This window comes from Oxyura jamaicensis, chromosome 7 (genome assembly GCF_011077185.1).
Source record: "Oxyura jamaicensis isolate SHBP4307 breed ruddy duck chromosome 7, BPBGC_Ojam_1.0, whole genome shotgun sequence".
In the NCBI taxonomy this organism is placed as follows: domain Eukaryota; kingdom Metazoa; phylum Chordata; class Aves; order Anseriformes; family Anatidae; genus Oxyura; species Oxyura jamaicensis.
In genome coordinates, this window is record NC_048899.1 from 11,151,239 (window position 1) to 11,178,659 (window position 27,421).

Below are 27,421 nucleotides of genomic sequence, written 5' to 3' on the forward strand. Positions count from 1 at the left end.
TTTTTTTTATGAGGCAAATACATTTGGGAATGAAGCACAGAAGAGACAGATTTGGATGCATAGGAGATGGCTACAGAAGCCTTCTGGTGCCAGAGTCCTGAACTGGCTCAGTTGTCCTGCTGGTTGCTGTTATGCAGTGTTTCCAGTTTTCTGAATTTTTTGTAGATGAAGTACATGAGGGCTGCTCTATTCAGGGTGACATGCAGTTATTCACTCAAGGTCTCATTTAGTCCTGTGGCTCTAAACCAAAGCAGCAGCAGCCACCAGCTGCATTTAAGAATAAACAGAGTACCCATAAATACCTGCCTCTGACAAATTTGTAAATAAATCTGCACTGGAAGGTAGTTCTTAGTACAAAGAACTTTTGTGCATACATACTGCCTGTCTTTTGGGAGACAGAGGAAAGAGAGCCATAAAAGAAGGGAGACAGGGAGGCACCTGCAGAAGCACAGACAAGCAACAGCAGAGTCACGGCACTCAGAACTTGCTAACAGACACGCCAGAATGGAGAGTGGTACGAAAAGCTGCATATGTGAGAGTATGAGCTGAAGAGATTACTACAAATTGAGAAAGAGCTTTGCAAACAAAATGGCCATAAGCATCTCAGAGGGAAACCAGAGATGTATAGAAACAGCAATAGTTTCTTCCTGGAGATACTAACTTAATACTAACAGTTTTGGTTTCTAGATATTAAAATTTGCAAGTAAGTCAAGGCTATAGCAGTTTGTGATTTTTTTTTTAATTTTTTATTTTTATTTTTTTAATACTTTCTCCCTTTAACTTGTAAAAACTAAAGTTCAGAAGATTTGGGCTTTCTGGCTTCCAGTACATCTGTCCACAATAGGAAAGTTTTAGCAATACTAATGCAAAAGATTTTGTATGCCAGTAAGTCATCTTAAGACAGCATAAACATGTTTTATGCCTGCAACAGAATTTGCTGCCCTAGCACAGACTAAGGCTTACAACCGAAATAAGGCTTCCCATTTCCTCCGAGTAAAAATGGAAACTAACACACTTCAGAAGTTGAATGGGTACTTGCAGAAATTATTCCAGTCCTGGTTTAGATCCAGCATGGACCTTGCAGTCCATGCTGTACACCTGGTACAGCAACACCTCCAAGTGCCATCTCTCTGCTAGGGGTAGGAACTGCCACACAGGACATGTGGAGGCCCAGCAGCTGAGTGTTTCGTTTTTTTGTTAGTATTGAAATCTTAAATATCTTGGTTGTATGAGGTAGCCAGTCGCTGTACACAGACCATCGGGTTTATTAATTGTTTTGCAGGCTGCCCAAAACCTCCTCACAAACCCAGCTCCAATCCAATGCAACTCCATAACACAACTCCCATCAGCAATGCAGCAGCATAATCAAACACTCTGCACATGCAGCTACAGCACACACAGCTGTAATTAACTGTCCTTTGAACAGTTCAGCCTACAAATAAGCTGGTACTAATTTACACATGTATTTTTGGAAGACTTTCCTTCTGTCACTGGCAATTCTACAACAATGCTCATTATCAGACCCAGGAAAACAGACTGGATCAAGATGCTGAACCTGTCATTGCAACACTTCCACACTGTCCCTAGGTTTGTTGAACACAGTGCTTATCACAGCAAATGAGCCCAGAACAGACCGGTGATGTTTTTATTATGAAGTTTTGTAGGATTTCTTAAAAATCCCATCTGTAGCACATTGATTTATAAGGCAATGACTTTTACTTTAAAACAAAACACTTAAGACTCCTGTTGACTGGGTATTAGCAGTGCATCAGAAGGTAGAATTTGTCCCTTAGGTTTTCTTCAGGCTGCTCTAACAGACTTCTATACTGTACATATGCAAAAAGGGAAAGATAATAGTGGCAATAAAGAGCTGTGGCAGCTAGCAGTAAACTGAAGAGAAGTGCTCTGCAGGAAGGCTTCAGAGGCTTCTCCATTTCCAGGCACTGCACAGGCTGCTGGCTGGATACTGACTTCGACTTCCTACAGATGAATAATAGGAAGCACTGGACTTCCACATTTTAACTGCTACGTTTTCTCAGCTCCTTATTTTTTGCATTTTCACTCAGATCTAAAAAGTGAGAGAAGATATCATGGTAAAAAACAAGCATAAAAAGAAGCATATAAGTTCACACTCCCTTTTCCATCACACAGTTGTTTTAGAGATTCTTCTGATATTTCTTCTATAAGTAACAGTAATTTCTCCAGCTCAGAATAAAGGTCTTGCCAATGACAGACTATTTTCCCTCCCTGCTCTGATTTCATCTGTTACAGTATACATATGCAACAACTATAACATCCCTGTGTTTGAAGAACAGCTATACTAATATGGCCATTTTAGATTGCCATCTAAAACCTAACATCTTTCTACTCATTTCACTTAACTACTGCACAGAAAGTACTTCATGTGTGTTAGTTCCCTTCTCACGAGTGAGTTTAGGGAAATTACAAGTTTTGTGTATTCTCTGAAGATTTTATCATCAGATTGAGAATCCGCAGCTCCCAGTACAAGAGCTGCCACTGTCACCTATTTGAAATATTCCCACTGCCATTACTCAAATATGTTTAACCCCTGGTGAATAACTGTGATGCCAGGGGCTATTAGATTAACTTGCCTTGCTGAAGGATACCACAATAGAGAGGGGCACTCCTTGGGCCTCATGCAGAAGTCCTTTTTGGACTTAGAGATAAGGAACCTAGTGTTTAACCCCAAAACTGTCTTAATATCTCCCTTGGCACAAACACAACTCCTCCAAACCAGGACATTCTGTGCTTCTATGATTCTCCAGCTAGTACATACTTCCTCTCCACATAGAAACATATAGCTTCATTGCAGTTAAGTACAAATAACAACCCCCATAGCAGTAAGAAAAAAAAAAATAGTATCAGTCAATCCCCATTACACAAGGTGAAAAACATGCTTTGTCATAAAAAATGCCCGTGAACAATCCTGAAATTTTATTGAATACTACCCACTAGAATGTGTATCTGACGTTGCTTGGAGCACTTCTATCCCTTGTCTGCTTTTCCAGTCATCGTCCCCCACCCCTCCCCCCCTTTATGGCTCTCCTTTATTTCCAAAATTCTTATGTTCAAATGCACATTGCTATTCCACCATCTTCAGTCATTCTGTCTACACAGCCCCACTTCTATTACTTCTTGCTGTGACTCTGGCAATATAGTGATAGCTACATTTCTACATTTAGAAATCCTCTGAGCTGTCATTTCAAACAGCTGCAACTTGCTGATCACTCTTCTTTCTCCTTCCAGACTCATCTCCTTTCTCCAACAAGATCACTTGAAATGCCATTAATTTATGTAATAAATTCTACTTTTAAATGTGCAGAATTTCTCTCATGCTTTTGAGCCCCACAGAATTTTAATAAGAGGATTTAGGGAAAAAAAAAAAAGACAGTGGAATTTGCATATGCCAGCTTCCAGTTTTAGCATTTATACCACTTTTCAACCATCATTTTCCAGCCTCAAAGCTGATAAAGAAAATTTTATACATATTAGCATTTTAACTCACAGAGGTGCACCAACAAATTCTTTCCAGGTTTCATAATGGACTCACAAGAAGGTTATTTCCTTCTGATTTATCTTTGTTGAAGTTTTTGTCTAGCTGTAATTGTTACAGCCAGTAACTTGGGCAGCCAGTTCAAGTTATACACAGCTTTCCTGTCCTTTATTTCAAAGTAGAATTATGCCATCCCTGTGAGATCACAACCTGCACTGTAAGTAAAGACTTTAGTTTCAAGGTGCTCTTGCTATACTGTTGGAAAGCATTACTGTTTTCTGGGTTTGGGACAGAATTTTATTTTGAAATTAAAATCCTCTTGGAATAGGATCACTGCCACTTGCACAGGTCTGGCTCCAATCAAGTCAGAAAAAAAACACTTTAATTTCTTCTATTTGAATATACATTGGCAGTACTTCAGCAAAATTTGTAATAGAAATGTGAGAAAAATAAAAAACCCTGTGTAGCCTTAATTACAAGGAGTCTTCTATCCATTTCTACTTCGGATTTGCAATTTTTTTATTTTTTTTTTTTTCCAGCTCTGTAAGAGTAGCAGACTGATGTTAGAGACAGATGAGTGGCTGTAACGGACCACTGGTCAGATCCAGTAATGACAGTTCACATGTTCCTATACGAATATAGGTTTATTACAATTTTATCACCCCACTGCAACTGTCTGAAATCAGTATTGTGACCAGAAATTCTGGGTGATCAGCCAGAAACCTAGTAAAACTATGTAAAAATAGAAGTCAGATGAGAAATACAGCAAGTAACCAATAAACAACAGAAATTGTGTTTTTACAGTATTATCTGGAATTATAGCTAGACCTTAAACTCTGGAATACTTGCAGGATACTTGGCTTCTCAATTCTCCGCTTTATCTGCATGTACTTAAGTCCTTCAAGAGCTCCAGGCATTAGCCAGTGTCCTCCTCCATTTCATAATTCCCCATCTACCACTAAGAGTTTCACAATCTCTGTATGAGCTTTTCCATTTCCTAAGCATTTCTGTTCTGCTAGATCTGTTTCATGTTTTATAACTTCTTTATTAGAAATGAATAGCATTTCTTAAAGTTTTCACCTCCATAGTAATTTACCTTCAGGGTTAGGAAAAAAAAAATTGGGACATTTTTGCTGGCATTCAGGGACAATTTAAGTTGTAAAAGGAAATCTTATTTGTTCCAATAAAATCATAACTCATCTCCCAAAGGAGCTTCACTACCCAGGCATATCATCTGATTAGCTATGATAGGATGCAGAAATCCAAAAAGCAGGCATTAATTCACTACATTTATTTTTTTGACATGCTTCATTGTAAGGTTCGTCTTGAATATAGAACACCAAAGTTATTATAGCAGAGCTAAGCGTAACTGTAGCAGGAAAAAGTTAAAGTTCACCCTATTGGGACTTTGCAATGTAAGTTTCTTCCCCTTGCATATGGACATTAACTCAGCAGAAAGTGAGGATTAATATTTTGAATTTAACATTAATCATTTGGCATTGTCCACCAACAATACGTTTAGCTATATGGATCATGTGTCTTTTTCAATAAGCAATTCCTATTTTCAAGTCTGTACAAGTTTAGAAATGAAAGTAACTCATATCAGGACACTTCATTTTTTCTGAGGATTGTTTTGGCCAGTTCGACAAGTGTCATACACTGCTGTAGTGGAATACTGCCACTTGTACATATTTCAAACGTTCTTAAAACCATCAAAAATATTCTTGAAGAATATAAATGCAATATTCAAAGTATTGGTCGGAATAACGTAGATGTTTATCACCTCATAGACATATATTATTTAGAAACAATAATATTACAAAGGCGACCACAGTTTTTGTTGGAGGAGACACTGGTTTTCTGGTTGGAGAACTTTAAAAAACAAAAAGCTTTCAGAAGCTACAAACACAGCTGTAGCATTCATATATTTAAATATAGCCAGATCATCTCCACAACTGTAGAATTCTTTACTATGAAATTCTGTGGTAGAGCATTTTTTGGCTCTAATTATTCATCTTCGGAAAACAAGTCTTGCAGGATTTCTTCCACTTAGAGGAGTAGCAGGGGAAGTTCTCAGTAACAGCCTGCTTACTAACAGCTACTGAATGCAAATTCTTGTTCCTTTGAAAACAGCAAAACAGAAAAAAAAACAACACTTTCCCACCTGGAAGCCAGTATATCTGATGCACAAGATGACATCTTTGTTTCCGAATTTTTGCTCTAGCATAGACAAATTTCTGCTCATAGCTTTTCTCTCACCACATCTATCCAAGAACCCCAGTACCCTGCTTTTAGCTTCCACTGTTCCCAACTGCCTTAACAGATCTAAGGAATCTGAAGAGTCCTTAATGTGGCTTTCGGATTTATAACCACATGAACACTGTTTGGATCAAAGACCTTCCTGATGTCAGACATGCACTTTGTACTGTAAAGATATTAAATGCCAAGAGTGGTGACAATTTTCTGCTGAAAATCTAAAAGACATTCCTTTTATATTTTTGTAATTAAAGATTTTTTTTTAATACTTTTTTTTCAAAAAAATGGTGATAGCCGCCATACTTAAATGTTATTGCTGATGCTGTTTATGGACCTTACAGCTTGTACACTGCTGTCACTAAACAAGTTTCTCTCAATATATACATCTTCAAAAAAAAATACTAGATACGTCATCTCCTTTTGCTACGCACATCAGAAGGCTCAACACCACCTAAATTATGTCATATATACATTTTAAAGTGTTATACTCTCAGATCCCTTTCTAGGAAATTATCCTCTATCTTTAACTAGAGAAAAAGATCTCACGAAGCTCTGATTTATTGTCACAATTTATTTCTAAGTGCTTTATTGCCTAACAATAGATCAACTTAGCTTGCTTTAGGCATTAACAACAGTACATTAGTAGGCCAATTATAACACTAAAAGTTTAATTTGTAAACTAGTAGAAATCATTATTGTTTCACAAAATGAGGTTTCCATCCTATTACTAACATATATTAGTATTGCCAATTTTAGTCTAATTGGGGGTTTGATTTAAGATGCTTAAGTCAATTTTATTGATAAGCAGTGTCATCTACAATATATTACAAATTACCTGAAAGTTTACAGACAGAAAGATAAAAACACAGCTGTAAGGATTCTTTTTGCTGTTCCCTACATGTTGATTACTTTCAGGAACCAAACATAAGGGGTGTCAAGGACAATCCCAGCATGAAAAAAAAAGTTATTACATAAGTAATATAATTCATCTTTTAATTATCTGTAAGAGTTCTCTCCTGCTAGGGGAAGGGAATGTGAATACTTGTTATTGTATTCACACAGCTTCCCAGTAAACTTGTAGAATTAAGCTGGTTCAATAAAGAATCACTAAACTGAAATGACCACAATTTGGTGGTGTTTTTATTTTCTTTTTAACTTGCTTATATTCAAACCAAGCAGGTACAGTAATGTTAATATATTCCTGAATTTTCTTCCTTGCTATATTTACTGCACATTCTATTGGTTATGGTTAGAGATCTGTGGATGCCATTGTTCCTATCAATTCAGCGGTAGAAGTCTGATTTTATTTTGGTGATAATTTTAATTCCAGGGCTTCCAAGGGAGCCTCTCCTTTGCTAGAGACCATGAAAGCATATGAAATTTGATTGGTGTAGTCCTTAACTGCATTTCTAAAATGTTATCAGGCTTTTTGTTTTGTTCTTGCAAAGCAGTAGATAAGATGTTGAGAAGCTACAAAGAAGTAGCATCCCTGCCATCTTCCTGGCAGGTAGAAGGGAGCCTGGTTTAGCCTGATCTCAAATAGCATTGTGATACTGTATTTAAGTATCCCAGTTAAGAGAGATAGTGTGTAAATAACAAAAAACCAAGTGAGATAAGTTATGAGGGATGCGCATGTTAAGAAAGTGAAAGAAATCAAAGCCATCAAAAATAAAGAATTAAATATTCTAATTAAAAGTAATCTGTGTGTATAGGGATGTATATGGACACTACTTAAGGTATTTAACTTTTGCAAGAATGTGGGAGATCAATCCCTCAGGCAACACATCTCTCTCTCCAGCTAGCAAAAAATATTTATTCTACTGGTCCATGATGTGGAGGAAGCACACAGAAAGGAGGTGGCAGGGCAGGAGGCTATGGCATTGAAATCCCAATATGGTGACACAAGCCAGGTGTCGGCTTATGCCAGCACTACCTGCAGGTCTTAGCTTTATCCTTGAAAATGTTGACAGCATCTTGATGGTATAATTAGATAACTTAGAGGTCAAGGATGTGCATAATTTCCTGTAAGTATTCAGATACTTACAGGAAGTGGAAGTCAGCAATATCTAAAAAGCAATAGGAGCATGCCACAACTTGGAGGTAGACAGACAACAAGGGTCATAGCTTAACTCAGTAGTTTGAACTCATCAGCCTCAAGGTGAAATTAAAAATGGGATCATCTTGATCACATACTCCTTTCATCTGAATGCTGTCATTCCTCTCTAGGGTTTGTGAAGCCTGTTGTCTCAAAGCTGTTATACATATACTTCTGCCAGCTCTACTAAGTCCAACAATTTTATTTTTTTCCCTCCTTTTTAAAGGATACCATTTTTGTGTTTGTTTTAATCAGTAGTTAAAACAACAAGTGTGTCAAGACGAACATGGAGGCCTCTTTAAAAGCCAGCAGTTTATTAAGTCTAAACCATAAACAGCTATTAGAAACTTTTTCCCTTATTTTATAGAGCCAAAATTGCTATTGTGCATAGGAGCTCACTTAAAGATCACACAAAAATATAGACAACAATGCAAAAGAATTTTGCATTGTGTTTTGCTTATTAAGCAGCCTCATTGTTTTAAGCAGTAGTCAATTAATCATTGAAAATGTTGCCCTGACTATAATTAATAACTACAGACAAAAGACTATAAGCAAAAAGACAAGCTAGATCTTGATAAAAGCAAACACTTCTAAGAATAGATTTTTGCTCTTTACCACTCCTGAAGCTCACAGATCACACCAGAGCCTGTGGCTGAACTACTGAGTGTAAAAAGGCAAACAAATGTGGTCCTGATAAAGCACTCATTTCCAAACCTTTATGTGCAGGAAGAGAAGGCAACTGATCAGACAGGAAGGACTGAATAGTAATATTTTATAGATAATAATGGATACTCCAAGAATAAAAGCAAATCCCTTCCTATTTCATGCAGAAGTATTAAAACACAAAAGTTGTTACAAATATACGAAGACATGCAAATCTGAAGGCCAAAATTCACATGGAAGAGCTAATAGATTTCCATGAACAGATAATTTTCAGCTCTAGGCAGTTGAGCAGGAATGGGGACTGGTGCAGAATGTAAAAGAAAGTAGTAGGTGTTTGAACTGGTTCCTCAGATGCCGTCATGTGTCCCAGGTAATCTACAGCTGCAGTCTCCAAGACTAGTGAGCTCCTTGCCACAGAAGCGTGAAGTGGAATGGTCTTACCTTTTCCCTTCTGCTCCTGTGGTCCTGCTCCCTCCCCAGCTCCAACTTTCATTCCCCAGGTCCTTCCCTTCAACCTCCCATCATTTCTGCAGGCTCCACCATTGGCTCAAATGGCAGTGACTCAGTACTAGTTGAGCTTCTGCCAGGGCAGCAACGCCTGTGCAGCCTAGGTTTGTGAGAGAGGAGGGAATGGAACTGGCCTTCCTCTGCAGCAGCACTGAGGCAGTGATGCGCTTTGTCTCATGAAACTGTCCAAGTCACCACCCACTGGTTTGCACCAGCTGAACTGCTCCTAGAAGTCCATAATCCAATAAATCTTCACTGAATGAAGATAACTTCAAAAGCACGGTCTATGTCTAAGAAGTATAAGATAGAATAGCTCTACCAATTTATGCAAAAGCTTGTTGTTCCACAGTGTTTTTTTTCCACAAAATAGTTTGAGGCAGTTCATTCTGCAGAAGTTATAAGAAAAAATGTCCTCCTTTAATTCCCTCTATGTCAGCAGAAGTCCTAGCATGAATAAGTTGCATTTAAAATACATTATTAGCCAATATTGCTAAGTGAAAAAAAAAAAGTAATACACACATTGCAATTGGAATTTTACATAAGTACAGATGACAGGCTTAACTGAAGAACTTGTTCTTCAAATTCATCAGCAGCAAGTTCCCCTACCTTCAGTTAAAGCCAAGATGGGCTTGGTCTTTGAAGATAAATTGAATACCTTTTCCCTACACAACATTCCCTGACTTACAATAGGTGCTCTACATATGAACTGACAGACAAATATTTATAGTTTCAATTTTATATATGAGAACATATACATCATGATATAATATATTCATTCCCACGCTGTGTATGTACTAAGTAAACATAAAGACTAGGAATGTATGCATTATTTCTTGTTAATTTTGTCCCAAGAGCAATATATTAAAACCCAAACCCATTTTCCATTCTTTCCTTTGCAACACATTTCACATCCTAAGTTATGAATGTGCTACACAGGATGTCATCTGGATGTCAAGGAAGCAATCAGCTGAAGACTATCATTCAGAAGTCATTTAAAGGCAAACTGAAAACATTTTTTTTAAACCTTTAAAAATGCTACAATATATTAGGAATATAAGAATTGCTTCTATTACTGCCTGGAGTGCTGATTTTTTATTCATACTTAGGATTATTGCCTTTACAAAGTACTAAATTCAGCAAGAACATGGCATAAATTATGACAGTGATTTCCATGTAAAGAGACACTACTGAACTCAAGAAGTGCACAGTAAAATAAGTGAAGAGAAATATAATTCCTTGCAAGTTACACAGAGGCAATATAGAGTCAAAGCACTCTCAAGACCAAAGTCAAATACAGCTTAGATCCCAGACCAACTCCAGAAGCAACCCAGTCTCTGCTGACTCCATCTATCATGACTCCAGCAGCCAGACATGATACTCCTACCTTCCCAGACTATGAAACTGCCTTTAGTCCCACATCCTGGCAAGCATCTGGGGGACCCAACACAAAACCTTTAACTGGTACCTGGAAGAGTCTCTAAAGGAGAGCTCGCTCCTTGCAAAAGATCTGTTAGGCTGCAAATCCATGAACAATGCCAATAGAGACAGAACTGCCTGGGAGAAATATGGATGGGGCAGAAAGAATGAAAAGGAAGATAACGGGTTCTGAATCAGATTTATAAATTATTTGGACATATGCTTCTTCAACCATCTAGCCAACTTAATTACTTTTGCATCGTGTTGGGCATTTTCCAACCCAGTTCTACAATCACAAGAATAGTGCTAGTCCTGAGAAAACTAAAGCCCAAAACAGATCTAGCCATCTAGCAGAAGTGATCCTGAAATTATGATTAGGTTCTACTGAGCTTTAATGAGAGCAGCCACATAATAATTCTACTATGCACAGAGCAGGACTGTCCACAGTCACACTGAACACAGCTATAACCTACTAACAATTATTTCCAAACAGCTTTAAATACAGATTCTATAGATATGAACAAGATTATCTTACAGAGCATTTAAAACAGAAACTGGAGCCAAAAAGTCAACAAGCGGCTTTTCAAGTAATTTCAGAAAATCATTTTGTACTTTATATGAGCTATTTCACACACAAGTTTGTACTAAGCACCTTGGTGCCATTCACACACAATTACTTTCACAATCTGGTAAACCGTTGAAGTTTACCAACATCTAGCTGCCACTAAAGGCAGATCCCAGTGTTGTTGGTAAGCAAAAAAATTAAGCTGTGCCAGAGCAAGGAATTGACCCTTCCAATGTTTTCATTTTTATTTCCTAAATATTTGTTTGAATTAGAGTATTTTCCAGACAATAAAAGAGTTGCTACAGAAAAGATCCTGAGCTCAGTAGAGAACGGCTACGTAGCATAGTGTGTTACCAGGAATCTAGAACTTGCAACCAAAATAGTCACAATGCATAATAACAAAACAATCAATGCAGTGCTAAACTATTATTTAACTTTCCAGGACAGTTAAGTAACCGCAGACAGAACAAACAGGAACACTTATACATCAGAATTTCTGATACAAATTCACAAATTTGGGATCTATGCCAAAGCAGGAGGATCTATACTGAAGCAGGAGACCCCTGGGAAAATGGAACTCACAGTATTATTCTTTCCAAGTAATAGTATGGGTAAATATAAACAGTTCAGGAAGTATGGGCTGATGTTGTCTGTGACAGTGAATTAACCATCAGGGACCAATTCCTGCCTTTCAATAAGTATTTTCAGAGGAATGAAGGTAAATTCCACATTTTTAAGAGTAGAATGTGTCTCTCCAGCCATTTTCCAGCCCTAGCTTGCAACACCTGAAAGTGGTAGCAGCTAGGGTATCCAAGCAAAAAGGAGTTTTTCTTTATTTTAAGAGTGCAGAAATACTCCTTTATTTTTGTTTTCTTTCTGTAAGCATAAATCTGAGCAGAAGGGAACTTTGAAACACTTGAGAAAGTATCCAGAAGAACACTTTACATGTTCATCTATAGACACAAACTCAATTCCAGCTGTGAAATCCAGACTGGCCATCTTACATAAGGATTCTGCACAATTCTGCTGTTTCAAAGCTGTAATTGCATATACATATATGACAAGTTCTTTCCAAAAAAGCCATCTAGGCAAAAATCAAATCATTGAGAAAAGTCATTCTAATATCACAAAAGTACATCTGAAAGACTACTGAATAACTGAAATAAGGGAGTTTTTTTTTTTTTTTAATGAAATTTCTTTTTGTGGATAATTTGGAATAGTTTGGTTTAAAAAAATATTATTCAACATTTTTTCAATGCAAGCTATGTTTGTCATTTTCCAAAAAAAGTTCAACTTGTAATGCTGCTCAAAAAAGGTTGAATAACATTATTACCAGTTTATTCTAAAATGAAGAATTCTTATTCCAACACTTACTCTAGAAGTCAGGAGTCCATCATTTAATTTGGTCTTTTTACAATCTCACTGAAACCATCTTCCCTCCCCCCCACCCCGTACTGTACTTTAGTACAATAGCACCTCATGACCAAGTTCAGGTTGGGCAGTGATATCAAACAAAGTTTAATCCATAAAGCATTTTTTTTGCCCACTCTAATTCTGGAACACTGAAAGTTTGAGAAATAGCATGTTGTCTTGCAAGCATTTTGCAGCACCAAATTTTGTCACATTGTTTGGTAAGTTGCATTGGAATTGCACAGCTTCCAGAAGTCCAGGAAAGGACTGTCAGTCTAAATTTTTGTCTTGAAAGATTATGAAATTTAAAATATTCAGCCAGGAAATCTCAAACACTTCTGCTGCTGGGCAAGTAAGACTCCTGCCCAGCAGCAGAAAGTGACTTTTGGCCACAGAAATGACACCTGAACCATAAAACCAGTAGATTTTTAAACAGTAATGAGTAATTGCTAAATTCAACATTAATTGAAACAATCAGCTGGCAAGACTTTTAAGTACATAAGCCTCTAATAAAAAGATAGATAAATTACTACAAAATAGAAAATTTCTGTTTAAAGTCCTGATACAGAACACCAAGATAGTGTTAAAGTTAGGATCTGTCATGCAGAACAGAAAATAGTGTTTTTCCCCAAGTAGTCTATATTATAGGTTGCATTATATTCCTCGAAAACAAACTGCATTGATAGCAGGCAAGAATAATTTTGCCTGATCTAAATATGTAGAATTCCAGAAAAAGGGCAGACAGAAGGCCAAAAACATGAATTATGCATACTGGATCATCAAATTCCCATCCTACTTTATAGCTGGAGCTGGTTTTGTATGGAAAAGGAAATTAGGGTAGAACACATATTGAACAATTTTCTCCATAACTGGTTCTTACTCACCTTAAATGTAAAATTTTATTTAGCTTATATCATAGGGAGACATCCTTATTAAAGTAGCACCATTTACATAGGTCCCTTTGAAAGGATTTAATGCAAACAAGACTGAAATAATTGAAGGAAAGACATTTTCAGACTGTTCTCAAAAGAGCTTAGTGAAGAAGAGGATAACAGGAAAGAATTACTTTATTATATTGATTTTCCTGGAAAAAAAAATCTAAGCAAGGTAGGTCAAATAAACAAATTCTTCTGTAAAAATCAATACAAGCTTGAAGAACATCAGTGAATTTACATGTCAAAAAGTGTTTACAACTGTACTGCAAAACAAGATCTGCACATTATTACTCTAATAAGGCAGGTAATAGAAGACACTAGCTTGGTTCATTACTGCACACTGCTATTTTAAAATTGTTTAAAGTGCAATGTATACACATTTTTCCTAATCTAATCAATCCATTAATCTGAAATATGACTGATTATATATTACATTACAACTCCCTAAAACATGTTGAATCATAGCATGGCTGGCCCTCAGTTGCTTAAAACACATCTATCTGAAAATGAAAAATAGATCTACACAACACTGCAAAGAAAATTGTATACTTAAATCTTTACCTAAGCCACATATTCTTTATCTCCAGGACACTTCTGTTCTATGGTAAAAAGCGAACAGCATCCCCTAAAAATCTAAACTCACCAGTTTCTCCTGCTTAACTTCAGCAGCTCCATGTACAAAGAGGCTAAAATTAATGTCTACTAGTACCTCAGTAATAGGTAAAACCTAAAACCCCACTAGCTTCTTTAAATGAATAAATATATTTTCACATCAAGTATCTGAAAATTAGTCCCCTTTACATGATTAATATTCACAATAGTATACTCACTGTCCTAGATACTTGAAACTGGAAATGTTTTGGAGCAATAATCTCAGCTCAGTGTTATTGGTTACTATTGTTAACATCAGTCAGATGAATATTAACTATAGAACTGACTCCCAGTTTCTAGCAGGACACATGCTGAGGACAGAACACATGCTGGTATGTCCTGGCTGTGTATGACCCAGCACCCAGCTGCGATGAGGAACCCAGATTTTCTAGCTCCTTTGCTGTAGGGCTCCAGTCACCCTGCTGTATCTCTCCCAAATCTGATTCTGCCCTATGAAAGACACAGCCAATTCCCCAAATTTCTTCTTTATCTTCTCTGCCTTGTCCATTAAGGCTACAATGAATTTGTCTGCAAAATTTGTTTTTTAAAGCAACATCCCCTACCTCCATCAGAAACTGGAGATGAGGAGCTGCAGGTCCTGACTGAAGTTTTGGTACTCATAACAGAACTTCCACTGATTTTGCCAGGGATAGTATTAATGTGGACAGAACACATAGTTTGAAGTATCGCTTGTTGATAAAACTTTTAAAGAAAAACACAACAGGGAACCAAGATCTCTCCAGCTTAAAAGCCATCCAACACAGCTGAGGAGTCACACTGAGGACTTGATCCTGTTTCTTCTGACCCCCTCTTCCAGTACAGGGTCAGATACTCAAATCTATTTCTTTGCATTATTTAAGCTCCTTCTGAGATTATACATTAGAGCATGCAAAAAACTAAATAGCAACCTTCGTAGAGTTATCTAGTATTAAAATAGCATTGTCTGATTTCCATCAGCAGAGGATGCAATCAGTTAAAGCTAATTGTTTATAAAGAACGCAGAAGACATACTTTCCTCACATCTCCAAAGAATAGCCTTCCTATTGCTAAACAGATGAGTTCTGCTAGGACAGTCAAATCTTCGAAAGAACTAATAGCGTATCTTCTAAGAGCTACAGTGAAATTCTCCCCTCACCTCCCAAAGTACTCCAAAGTAGCATTAAAGTTTTTCATTCCAGCTTAGGAACCACATATATACATGGTTTGCAATAACAAAAAAAAAAAGCCACACACCTTTTCCATAACCAATTCATTTTACATTAGTCACAAATAATGACAGTGAAGATGTAACACAAGGACAAAGGCTAAAATGTAAAATCACAGAATCATTCAGGTTGGAAGAGACCTTCAAGGTCATCAAGTAAGAAGAGAATTTTTGCTCATGATACCCTTTGCACAAATCTCCAGCTTCAGTTAAAAGCACCATCAAAGCCTCAGAGTAGAACCTGTTCCCACTCACCTGGCAGCACAGTGATCAGAAAACCTTTCCAAACCCCATCTTCTGTCAATTTAAATGAGATCAAAACTAACATGTGACATCCTGTAATCTGAGTTTACAGCTGGAAAAATCCATACATTTACAAGTATTCCATACTGCAAATAATTCAGTGTTTGTTTATAGCAGTAGTTAAGACACCTCTGACTTTCATTTTTGTCATTCACTCTATTCTTTGTTCTTTTTTCCTTTCTCAGTCAGTTCGTTTTATTTTTCTACCTAGCTTTTTATCACTTATATATTTTCATCTCTGCTAGCTTCTCCATGTTATTCATTTTTTTCCCTATTTGAATACAGGTTTTTTAAATGACACAGTTATGTGAACACACATCTTCTAAATCGCACAGTCAAATGCCTTTGCAGGACTACAGTTTCAACCTTACCTTTAGTGTTGTTTTAAAATGAATGTAAACTTTTATAACCATTGAATAATTATCAAAAGAGCTTCCTTGAGAAGCAGTTATGCATTGATGACTAACAAGTATAGTATATTTAATGTATATTTGTGTATTTTATGGCAGAAAATGTAAGTAAATATTAGGTAGAAGAATTCAGAAAATGTTACTCACCACATTCATCAGGTAACCTGAGATGCATTTCATGTCACCCAACAGAAGCACTGCTCTTTTTCCTTCTTCATAACTGTCTACTAGGTTTAAAAAACAAAATTAAATTACACTCTCAAAGTAAGAGCAGAATTCAATAGCACGAAAACAGGACACACAGTCCTTTTCCTCTCTGCAGTAGGGGGACTGCCTCCTTTGAAATATTCCATTACCCAGTAAATGACAAGGCTTAGCCCTCACCTACTCTGGGATTTGTCTGGGTTGTAGCTGGCAGTCAGCTACCTACATGGGTAATTCAGCATAAACTTGAAGCAAAGACAAAGAAAGCAACCATGGTCATCAGCAGACTTTGACTCCTGCTTTAAACTTCATTAAGGTTCATCAACACCAGCTGCAACTTTCCCTGTCGGTAGTGATAGTTGCTTCAGCAACCAACTATTGATTTGGCAGATAATTCAACACAGGCAGAGATACATAAAAAATTTTACGTCAGTCAAAGTTAAATTAGAATTGAACCTAAAGAAACCAATGAACTTAAAGCAGCAAGAGATCAGACAGGGTTTCTTTTCTAACAGCCACCATTTAGGCAAGCTACATTTGCTTCCACAGAGCTAGTCCTATTGCTTTAGGGATTTCTTTACTGATCTTTAACACTCAAAACTTATCCTAACTTCTTTAGCATAAAGCTATGCTTTGAGGACACATTTCACCTCTACAAAGGGAGAGACTGAGCACTGAAAAAGTTTACATATAGCAAACAAGAAACACTAGTTCAACTCCAGTTTTCCACTCCTTGGGCAGAAAATAGGTAGCCTACGCCAACCCCCCAGAAACACTGTACTTGTTACCTACCCAACCATAACCAGCCAGTGCCAAAAGTTCTGCAAAAAGTTATCGTCAAAATTATTACATTAGTTATAGTTATTTACAAGAGCAAAGCAAGACAACTACTTGGGGAAGAAGCACACATACTCCCTCTTCTTCCAGAAGCTCTACAAAAAAAGAGAGCCCTTCCAGTCCTACAGGGCAAGAAGAGCACAGACGCTATATCCATAGCGAAACAAAAAGCCTCCAACAAAGCACCCCTCATCATCACCACCACAGTGAACCTGTAAACAAGGTAAAATTGAAAGCTTTGAAAAAAAAGTGATTACCTGGAAACCAGCACAAACCCCTCACACCCAGAGCAAAGCCAAGACTGGGCTGAATTAACCCCCCCCCCAGCCATTATATAGCTCCTGATCGGGTAACCAACCCCACCTGCTCCAACTGCTCTGCCACCAGCTCAGCTGCCCTCCTGCCTCCCTTGGTCCCAACCGGCCCCTTGCCTGCAGCTGGGGCCTCCACAGCCTCCCCCAGCCACCAAGGGCCTTGCTTGGCACCAGGTGTGTTAGGAGCAATGCCAGCTGCCTCCTCACCCTGTCCCAAAAGGCATGTGTGGAGGTTTTTCCTGAGCATGCTGGTGTTTGGTGGAGATAAGCAAGTCATCAGTACAAGAAAGCTAGTTTGAAGGGTTAAAGATGCATGTTTGCTTTTCAAGAGTTGTTAAATGGAGCAAGATGACAAATTTAGCTTTTCAACACTATAGCAAACATATAGAAATGTTGTAATAAAGGCAAGTCCCATTTACCTGTGGGTATCTGAGCTGTCCTCTCACACAGCTACATGGAAATGTATCTCAATACACAAATATCAGGCATGTTTGTGCTGAAATGTATTTATTGACAGGCACCCTTGGTGGTTTATAATGTAGAATAGTGGCAAAGGAGAGCAGACTGGTTACGTACTGAAATATACCTGGATCTCTTTGCCTATTGCTAATGTCTAGAAGAGGTGATGAGCACTACTATGTGGCAATGAGCTGTGACAAGCTGGCATCTGGACATGAGGATATTTTCTTGCAGAAGCCAGTGTTCAGGCTGCAGGGAAAGCCTCAGGAGCTGAGCACGACTGCCTCTTCAAGGCCAACTGGAGCTGCAGCTCAATGAGGACACCTTCGTGCAGTAGTTTGGCACTCCTGGCCTTGACTATGACCCTGTGGTGTAAACACCAACCCCGTTAAACACCTGGCTAAAGGTTTTAACTGTAGTGATGGTGGATGAATAGAAGATGGATAGGAGAAGTAGATGAAGGAGTGGATGAATAGGAGAAGAGAAACTGCTCTTTGTTGTCTGATGCAGCATTACCATCCCTACCAATTCAGAGATAAAATACAACATCTCAACCTCCTTAACATTGCAGGCAAAGCGGCAAATTTTACTCTGCATCTTGAAACTGGCACAGACTGATGTAGAAGGAGGCATGTTAAATATATATTAAAAACTGCCTTTGCCACAAAGTGATAACAGTTTGGTTTGCTTTGACAATGCAAAAAATAATAATAATAATAAAATAATAATAAAAATAAATAAATAAATCAGGGAAAGCTATCAGGACAGACTGCTGTGTTATCAGCAACAATCACCCAGTGAGCAGCTTCTGCTGTGCAATGCACTTTTCTCCTGCTAGCAGGAAACATTTGCTGCTCTCAGAGCTCTCCCTGTAAACAGTGAGCTTCTGTCTTTAAAAGCAATAAAAAATCTTATCTCTTCTCTGAATTCCCTCTGTTTTACAATACTGTATTCATAACGATTGCTACCTGATTAGCAAGCTGCCACAGTCTGGATGGTGAGGGGGACACTTGGCTTGCTTGGCATGCTGTCCTGTGACTGCAATAGAAATAGAATATCTCTACAGCTCCTCCTGTTACAGCTTGCTCCTAGGAAACTCTTCTGAGCCCAAAGTCCTTCATTGTCAGTTGTTCTGCTCTGTGCAGGGAGAGTGTTATGGGAACCCAACCAAAAACATTTTTTGTTGGTATTTTGGTACGTATAACTTGTTTTTAACTGCCAGGCATTTTTGAGTAAGAGTTGCACTGAAAATGTGAAACACGGTGACACATTTCTTGTTAGGATAAGGATGAAAAGGAATAAGAAAAGTCTTTAAATCCTTTTCCTTTTCTTATGACATGATTTTGTATTTGCATGCCACTTTCCACGTATGTGAGTGAGCAAAAGAGTGGAGGAAGAAGCAGGGCACATGTCACCGACTGCTGGTGCTGCTGGCAGCAGATGACTGCTGTCAGACCCAGCATTGCCTGCCCGCACTGCTGCAGTGGCCGGGGGACTTCTCTCTGCCAAACTGCTTCTGCAAGACCTTGAAAGACCTAGCGCTGTAAAGATCTATCAGTCTGCAGCCATTATTAGCTGCAGCCGTTTGCTGTAATAGCATGGTGCCTCTCATGAGAGGAAACAATTTTCTTATTGGAAGATGTATTAGTACATCTGTGAGAAATAAGGAAATGAATTGCGTAAATAAACACATTAGAGTGAACCCAAACAAACAGAAACAGAAATCCTTTAACAGCTTTAAAGTCTTTTTAATAAATATACCATCGACTATCTCATCTTCATGTATCAATTATATAAAATCAAGGAAATGAATGTAAATACATAATAAATTATGTGCTGCTTCAGCACACGTGTCTTATAGAGAATGCATTATATCACAGCATAACCTTCTGACCTTTAATAAATATTATTACAAGAGAACTCTCAGATTCCAAACTTAAAAATAACAACTACTTCTGGAAAAGACAACCATGAAAAATTATTTATATAAGCATTAGTGATATCTACTGACCAGCCCCAAATGCAAGTCTGCACATATATATTTCCTTAGAATAAGTGGAAAGATACTTTAATAAATTACCCAGTAGAACTAACAGAAGCCACAGCACTTTGAAATGCTTAAAAATTCTACATCCAGTTCATATATTAGACTATTAAAAATGTCCATAACCATATCCATTAACTTGTTGATTTAAAGAATCCCCAGCAGACTGACCAGATTGACCAGACTGACTGTAGCATTGTCATGAAGTATGTATTTCTTTATAATTGAATGAAAGTTTATCTAGGTGTTTATTAGGGGGCTGAGAGCCTAGCTTTAATGTCTAGAAGTATTGATTTTTCTTGTTTTAAAAGGTTTGTTTTCTGGTGAGTCATTACTACCATTTGCCTAATAATGAATTAGATATTTATTTTTGTTTTTCTTTTGTTTCCCCTATGAATTTCTTCTTAATAAAGCTGTTATAAGTCACAAAGGGAAATGTGTGTGTGGATCAGCCCAGCTGACCATGACAAGGTCCTTTCACCTTTCCACAGTCTCCTTTCAGCATCTCTTAAGGACTTGCTTCAGGCATCTTTCCAGATGGCAGTACCAAAAGCAGAGCTTGAGTATACTTCTCTCTATTTGGCACCTTTTTGCCCTGCCCTTGCTACAATTCTCCATATAGTTCACAAAGAACTTCAGAAAATTGAACCTAAATGAGATTACCTTGATAATACGTAGCTCCTTTGGAGGCCACCTTTGAGAACAAGGTACAGTACTGCAAATCTCCAAGCTGAGCAGGTGTGATAATGAATTCAAGAGCCGAGAATGTGTCACTGTGAATTCAGTTGTTCTCAAAGCTTAATACGTGCATGTTGCAATTTGATGATGCTTTATACAATCGCAAGGTTGTTACTGTCAGAAACAATCTGTTTACTTTGCATATTTTCACATTTTTGTGAGCTGCCTAGATTCTATCTTCTGCAATTGGAATGGAGATTTACCAATTTATTTTATTTTTCAAGATGAGTAGCCTTGCAAAGGATCAGAAAAGGTCCCAACATTCAGAATTTGGGAAAATTCTGAGGCATAATGATATTCATGAGGATTCAGATTCCACATTGATCTGACCTTGACAGATGCGATGAGGCCAGAGGATCTCAAAGAGCAAGCTCCAGGGGTGAGAACAATCCCAGGAGCATTGCAGTGAGGAAATAACCCACTCTTGGTTTGCCAGTCCAGTACTTTGAGGCTGGACAGAGAGGCTTTCATTTCAACCAATATAGAAACATGGTTTGTGTAACAGGCTGGGGCAAGGACACTTCTAAATGTTTATGGTCTTTGTCTTGGAAGTACCAGACACAACCATACATGTTCTGTCACTGATAGCACGGAAGTAAAAGCTATGACCAAAAAAAAAAAATTAATTACAGTTAGAGCTATGTTTTAGAAGCCACTTCTTATTCTACTAGCTTTTCTCTTATTAAAGAAATATTTAATTTTATGTAAAGTCTTGAAACCAAAAAAAGGAATACCAGTTGTGTGCTCTTATGAACTACTTCAAAAGTCAAGCTCTTTTTAAGTGACCTTCTACATTACTAATTGAACCTCGATACCATATTTCACATGTATTATACGTCTAACAGAGAGATAGATATATACACACACCAGTCATTTGCAAACCTGTAAATCCCATTCATGTCACCAGGCACGACACGAGCGCACACTCTGGAAGGTAGCCAGTGCACAGCCTCTGGGCTGTTTCCATTAAAAGTCATTTTCTTGACACTGTTAAAACTTCAGTAGGGAGCTTTGTGAAGTAGAAATCTCCCATGGGATATCTGCATTATCACGCTATTGATACAATTTGGCTTGTATCACACGCAATATCTGCAGAAAAAGCAGGACTTAATTACTGGTCAAGACAGTGAAGAGGAGAGCAGGCAGGGTGCTGCTTTCCTTCAGGGGTGCCATCCCCCAGTGGGCATACAGAACCATACCCAGACTCTTGTCTTCACAAGCAAGATATTACTGTGCTGAGAGATTTCAACAGAAATATAATTATATAAATGCAAATTTGAAAAAAAAAAAAAAAAAAAAAAAAAGAGATAGTGGTTTATAATATGCCTTTGGAACCTTAGCTCCAGCTATTGGTACTTACGTGACCACAATTGCTGTTCTTAAAAATTTCCAAACACTGAATATGATCCTTTACAGACTTAACTGCCACAACTCTGAAAGATAAAGTGATGTCAAGGCACAGGATCATATTACCTGTGTATCTCAGCCACCACATGCACTCTGCACAGCATTACATATTTACATGCACACACACACACCGATAGGCAAGCCCTGGTACCTCCTGCAGCATGCTCTTTTGCAGTTGCTGACAGTTTCAGAAACAATATTTTCTTTTCTTTCAGGCATATGATCATTTGATAACTGCCTTGCTTGCGTTATGTAGTCTTAATGATTTTGTAAACTTCAAGACAAAATCAATTAAACTTTGCAAGAAATCAGGGCTGTGAAATAAATGGCATGTGGCACTTGCAAAGCAGAAGTTAATGGAAAAAGTATTTAAAGGAGCCAAATATATATAGGTATAGAAACAAAATTGTATACTAAGAAGGGTTTTTGCAAACTTTGTTTTAAAAGAAAAGCATTTTTGGAAATAATCATATCAATGGTGTCCCAGAAATATGACCTTTAAATTTGAAAATGATCTGGAAAAAGTAGCAAAAATTTAGATATAATTTTAAAAATTGTCTACATTTTTTGAGATAACAAAAAACATTTTTCAGCCTTTTACAGTGACATTAAACAAGCTCAACTGTCAGTGTTACAGTGTTTCTAAACTTCAAAAAAACATGAGTTCTGTTTAAAAGTAATTAATGCTGTATTTTTCCTGAACTAAAGCTCTTGTGTTTATACTAACTTTAACAAGGTTTGATCCATGTAACTTGTTTTTACTTTTTTTTTCTTTTTTTTTTTTCTGGAGAGAAAAAAAAAAAGATTTGCAGCGACAAGCTTAAAACCACTTTTTTATTATTACTATTGTTCCATGAATTATATATTACTGTCAGCAAATTTAGAGGAACTTCTAAAAAAATCCCTGCTTTGAAACTACTCACCACTTTTCAGGAGGTACTCAGCAGTGTGCAGGTTTGGGCCCACAGGTCTTGGATCAGTGAAAAAATTATGAAAGCAACACGATCCTGAAATGCTAGGTCAAGCTTCCTTTCCCCTAAGGCTGTCTGGGTTTTTAATCTAAACTCCTGAAGTTTATATGGTTTGTCCTGTATTGTTTATTTCCAAGCTGTTTTTTAGATGTTGGAGAGAAGTGTAACAGAACTCAGAAATTTCATAAACTCTAAGTTAGTATTTTCTTTTTTAAGATGTTAAACTAAGTGCATTCCTCTTTCCAAGAGATAGTCTAATGAAAGTAAAATTAGTCCAGAGAGTCAATTTGGGAGTTACTCTCATATCTTTTTGACTCAAAAATACATTTAAAATTAACTTAACCAAAAGAAAAAGAAAAGAGAAAAAAAGCAGAAAAAAAATAATTTGAAAAAGCCTTACTCCCTAGAAAGCTTAAGAATTGTTCACCACTGGTCGCTTAATTTAATTTTTATTTTTTTTTAAACACAGTTAGCATCTAAATAAACCTTATCAAACATTTCTTACTCCACTGACAATTTTCTGACCTCCTAGTTGAAGATCTGAGCCCTAACTTGGTTCATGGATGAGTAATCACAGCAGGGCCACAACAGAACCTATCCTAGAACTACAAATATATCATCGGCAGCCTTGTAAATCAAAGCCTCAAAGAGCATCATTTACCCTGAAGCTAAAATTGCTTGTTTATCAGATGGTGCCTAGCTTAGCATGGAGTGGTTCCTTGTAAATCTCAGGGACCTTTTACAGCATATACTTAAGCAAGCACATTGGCTCCTGGGAGACTTTCTGAGAGCTTTAATGACTGCAGACTGCTAAAAGATCCAGGCCTTGGTTTAGTTAAGTGGTTACTTGTATAGCTTGGCTCCATTTTGTAAACTCCCAAAGATAAGGTGTCTGCGTTATCTGGGGAAAGAGCAAGCATTAGTTTCTTAGGAAATCTTTATATCCTAAGTGTTAATGTTCTTGTGTCTTTTGGTATTTTGACCTTTGTCTGCTCACTTTTGATTTACTGTGGGAGCAGAATCTTTTTCCCCTAGGCCTTTCCTATGTTTTATAGCTACTTTGAAAAGAACAGTGAAATACTTGGCATAAGGCTGCATAAGGCTGTACTATTCATAAATATGCCGTACAACTCCAGATTCCCTAACAGTAATGAAGCAAGGCCACCCATTTTATTTCATATTATCGTGGGTTATTTTATTCCATAATGAAGTGGGTGGTGACAGCAACTGGATGGACTGCTGCTTGGTGCAACCCAGGTTATACCCCAGACTGTGCTCCCATTGGTGTTTTGCACCTCTAGGAGACAAAAGCCCACATGTTCTGGCCAGACAGTGGTGGCACCGGTGGGAAACTACCCACAAAACTCCCATTGGCTTAGAAGCGTAAGCACTCACTGTAGTCATGAATAACACATTGGCTGGATCTACCCTGAGGACACCGGTGGCTAGTCAGCCACTTGCTGATAGATGCTTGCATAGACTTGATGTAATTTGCTAATTGTAGAGCTTGTTATCTGGGTTTCACTTTTTGATTTGAATTAATTAGAGTTCACCTCGATACAGCCACCTGCTGTGCTGTCACATGCAGCATACATTGGTACAACAAAAACAAGGAATTTTTTTAATAGGCTTAGTCAGGCAAAATCTGCTCCCACTTAGATGTGTGAAATGGCATCACTGCAATATCACAGACTAAAAAGGAGAACATCATTTATTTCAGCCGGCTTAGTAATGATGCAAATGAGGGGAAAAATGGTTCTGCATTTATAGGCAGAAGGCCCAATATATTTTAAAATCTAAATTGACTTTACCAATTATTCAAAATCTTTAAGTTTTTCTTACCTTGCACATTTTTCCTTATTCCAAGTCAAGAGCAAGGTCTGATTTTTGTTGCTGTTGTTGGATTAGGAACATTCCTTACACCAAGAATTTTCATTTGTTTTTAGAGTGCTAACTTGCTACAGCACCAGTTCAAAGACTTGCCCATGTTTGTGAGTGCAAGCACAAGCTGATTATCACAGAACTGAAAATACACTCTCCTGCTGCATGTTTTTCAAACAGGAACTAACCATTATAACACACTGCTAAGGAAAAGACAAATAACTTTAAAGATGCACAGGAGCAGCTGCCTTCCAAAACCACCACTTCCAAATTGCATTGAAAAATATGAGATTCCTTTTCAGTAGGTATTTAATTTTGACTATGTCAAACTTGTATACATTTGTATTTGTTTGCTTTTTTACATTTTAAAAACAGTGTTGGACACCAAATCCTATCTTGTTATACACAGTGCAAGTAAGTAGGCTTTTGTACAAGAGATGTCTGAGTATATGGAGTGCATCTGGAGTTATTTTTTCAGCACAGGGTCAGCAGTGGATGACATATTTACTCTATGCTATTATCGTGCAAAGGCAGTGGAGCTGAATTTGCACTACCTGTTGCAGTCTAGGTTCAGATGCCAGGAGCTCAGAGTAAAATGGCTCACCCAGGCTGCAAAGCACTGTGTGCTCCTTCCCCTACCACTTGTCTTTTGTTCACCATGCAGTACTATTCCCTGCTGTGAGCTGGGCATTCATTCAGGGACCTCTTCACATCTGGACACGGACAGGCTTCTTTAAATCTGATGTGCTCTCTTTGAGATTATTATACCAATAATGTTGGTAAGAGATATCGTGATAGCTTCTGATCTTTATTGAAAGGCAAAGTGAAAATGAAATAGGAATTATAGAATGAAAATTAAGTCCAGATAGCTGGGTATGTAGATATATCTTACAGTTCATATATATTTTGCGTTTTGAAAATAATAATTCTTAAACCAGTAGAGGAGTTTAAACACTATCCACATTTCCACAGTAGCTCCTTTGTGGCCTTTTACAAAATGTACGTTACGGGAAGTTGATCTTTGTAAGAATTCGATTTTTTTTTTCAAATGCAAACTTCTATTAACAGCAAAATTTGGTATGGCTTGGCACTTCATAAATCCTCAATACAGGATCACTTCAGTTCTTAACTCCACTCTACCCCTATGACAAAGTGTCAGCATGCTCATTTGGCAAATGGAGGAATCGAAGCAGGATCACAACACCTGCTGTAACTATGCCTTAGTTGAACACATGGCTGCTGCTTGCCCACATGCGCCTGCTCCAGCAAGGGCCACCACCAGGCACAATGTGCTGTGGCACAGGAGCTGCACATCCCATCCAGGATGCTGGGCAGGTACTGCTGCCTTAGCTACATACTCCAGGTACAGTTTCTTGAGTTGAAATTATGCCTTTGGCTGTGTATGGCCAAGAGAATTAGTGGCAAAGTCACAAATTAAAATTGGGATTTTCTTGTTCCAAAAGCAGTGTCATTTCTCTAAGCTCCCAAATAAGAGACAAGTAACAAAACCACTGTGTATGTTGCTGGACATACACATTTCAGTTTTGTCAGCTAAAATACAAGTGTCATCCGGAAAATCAGGGTGAGCATCTTAAGTGGAAGAAAAGCCTTCCCATTAAATAAGGTATGTCATAGTAAAAGCAATCAAAACAACAAAATTATCACATGCAAGAGATAATGCCATCCAACACAAAAAGAAGAAAAGCTGTGTATGCAAGAGGGCACTGCAGAATGGAGTTCACAGGAAAGCAAACAAATACCAGTGTCAAAGGATACAATTGTGCTTTAAATCTGGAAAACAAAGAACTACCAGAAGGCAAGGCTTCCTTTTGTAAACACTGTCCAGTTGTTAATGCAACTCTCTTAATTCAGAGAGGGCTTGAGGAAAAGAAGCCCATACCAGAAAAGAGAAGGTGTTTGAGCCTTCCAGCCACTGATCCTATGGGGGGATGCAGCGATTGACCACCATTCTGTGTCTGTCTGCATCTTGTATCCCAGTCAGACTCCCAGGTTTAGCACTGCCCGACTCTCACCTGGATCCCATTTGGACTTCAGGTCCAGAGTCCAGGCCTAATACCACATTGCAGGCAATGTGAAATATAAACTGTGCAAACAAACTCATAAAAAGCGAGTCTTCCAACCAACACATTCATCAGAGGAAGAATCATAACCGCCCAACAAAGGTTTAGTCTCTTCATGCCTGGGAGCTGAAGGGCATAATCCTGGACCCACTGAAGTTGAGTGCAAAAACTCTCATGACTCAATTTGTTTCGAGAGCTGGTCGTTTCTGCGTGGCTGTATTTTTAAGGCCATCCATTACTTCAACACACGTTAAAATCAATATTTTTGTAACTATATAGAATTCATTGTGTTGGTGTTATTAAGAACTCGACAAGAGTTGGAATTTAAAGGCAAACAATTTTAAAATGGACAAATGGTGCTAATTTTTAACATTGGGGTAATGAATCAAACTCCCACAGGCAGTAATTGCTTCTCCAGCCTTGGAAACCTCCTAGGTAAAGTCTGAAAGCAGCTCTGGAAGGTTCTTAGGTCAAGCTAATGTTCGGCTCAGTGCTGGAATAGGAGGCTAAATTTGTGGATACACGCATACTAAAATGTAGATGCTACAAATCAATA

General features: G+C 37.8%; 1 long non-coding RNA gene across 2 annotated transcripts in view; it reads right to left on the minus strand.

Moving 5' to 3' along the window:
• The window catches only part of LOC118170272, a 56,873-nt gene extending 39,593 nt beyond the window's left edge, over positions 1-17,280 (minus strand). Inside the window, exons 1-3 of one of the 2 annotated variants that reach the window (XR_004752616.1) lie at positions 17,246-17,280; positions 16,360-16,508; positions 16,077-16,156 (exon numbers count right to left, since the gene is read on the minus strand). This is a non-coding gene — a long non-coding RNA (uncharacterized LOC118170272). Of the gene's footprint in view, positions 1-16,076; positions 16,157-16,359; positions 16,509-17,227 lie in introns of both variants that reach the window. The other variant, XR_004752615.1, reaches the window with a different exon arrangement.
• Positions 17,281-27,421: the final 10,141 nt, after the last annotated feature.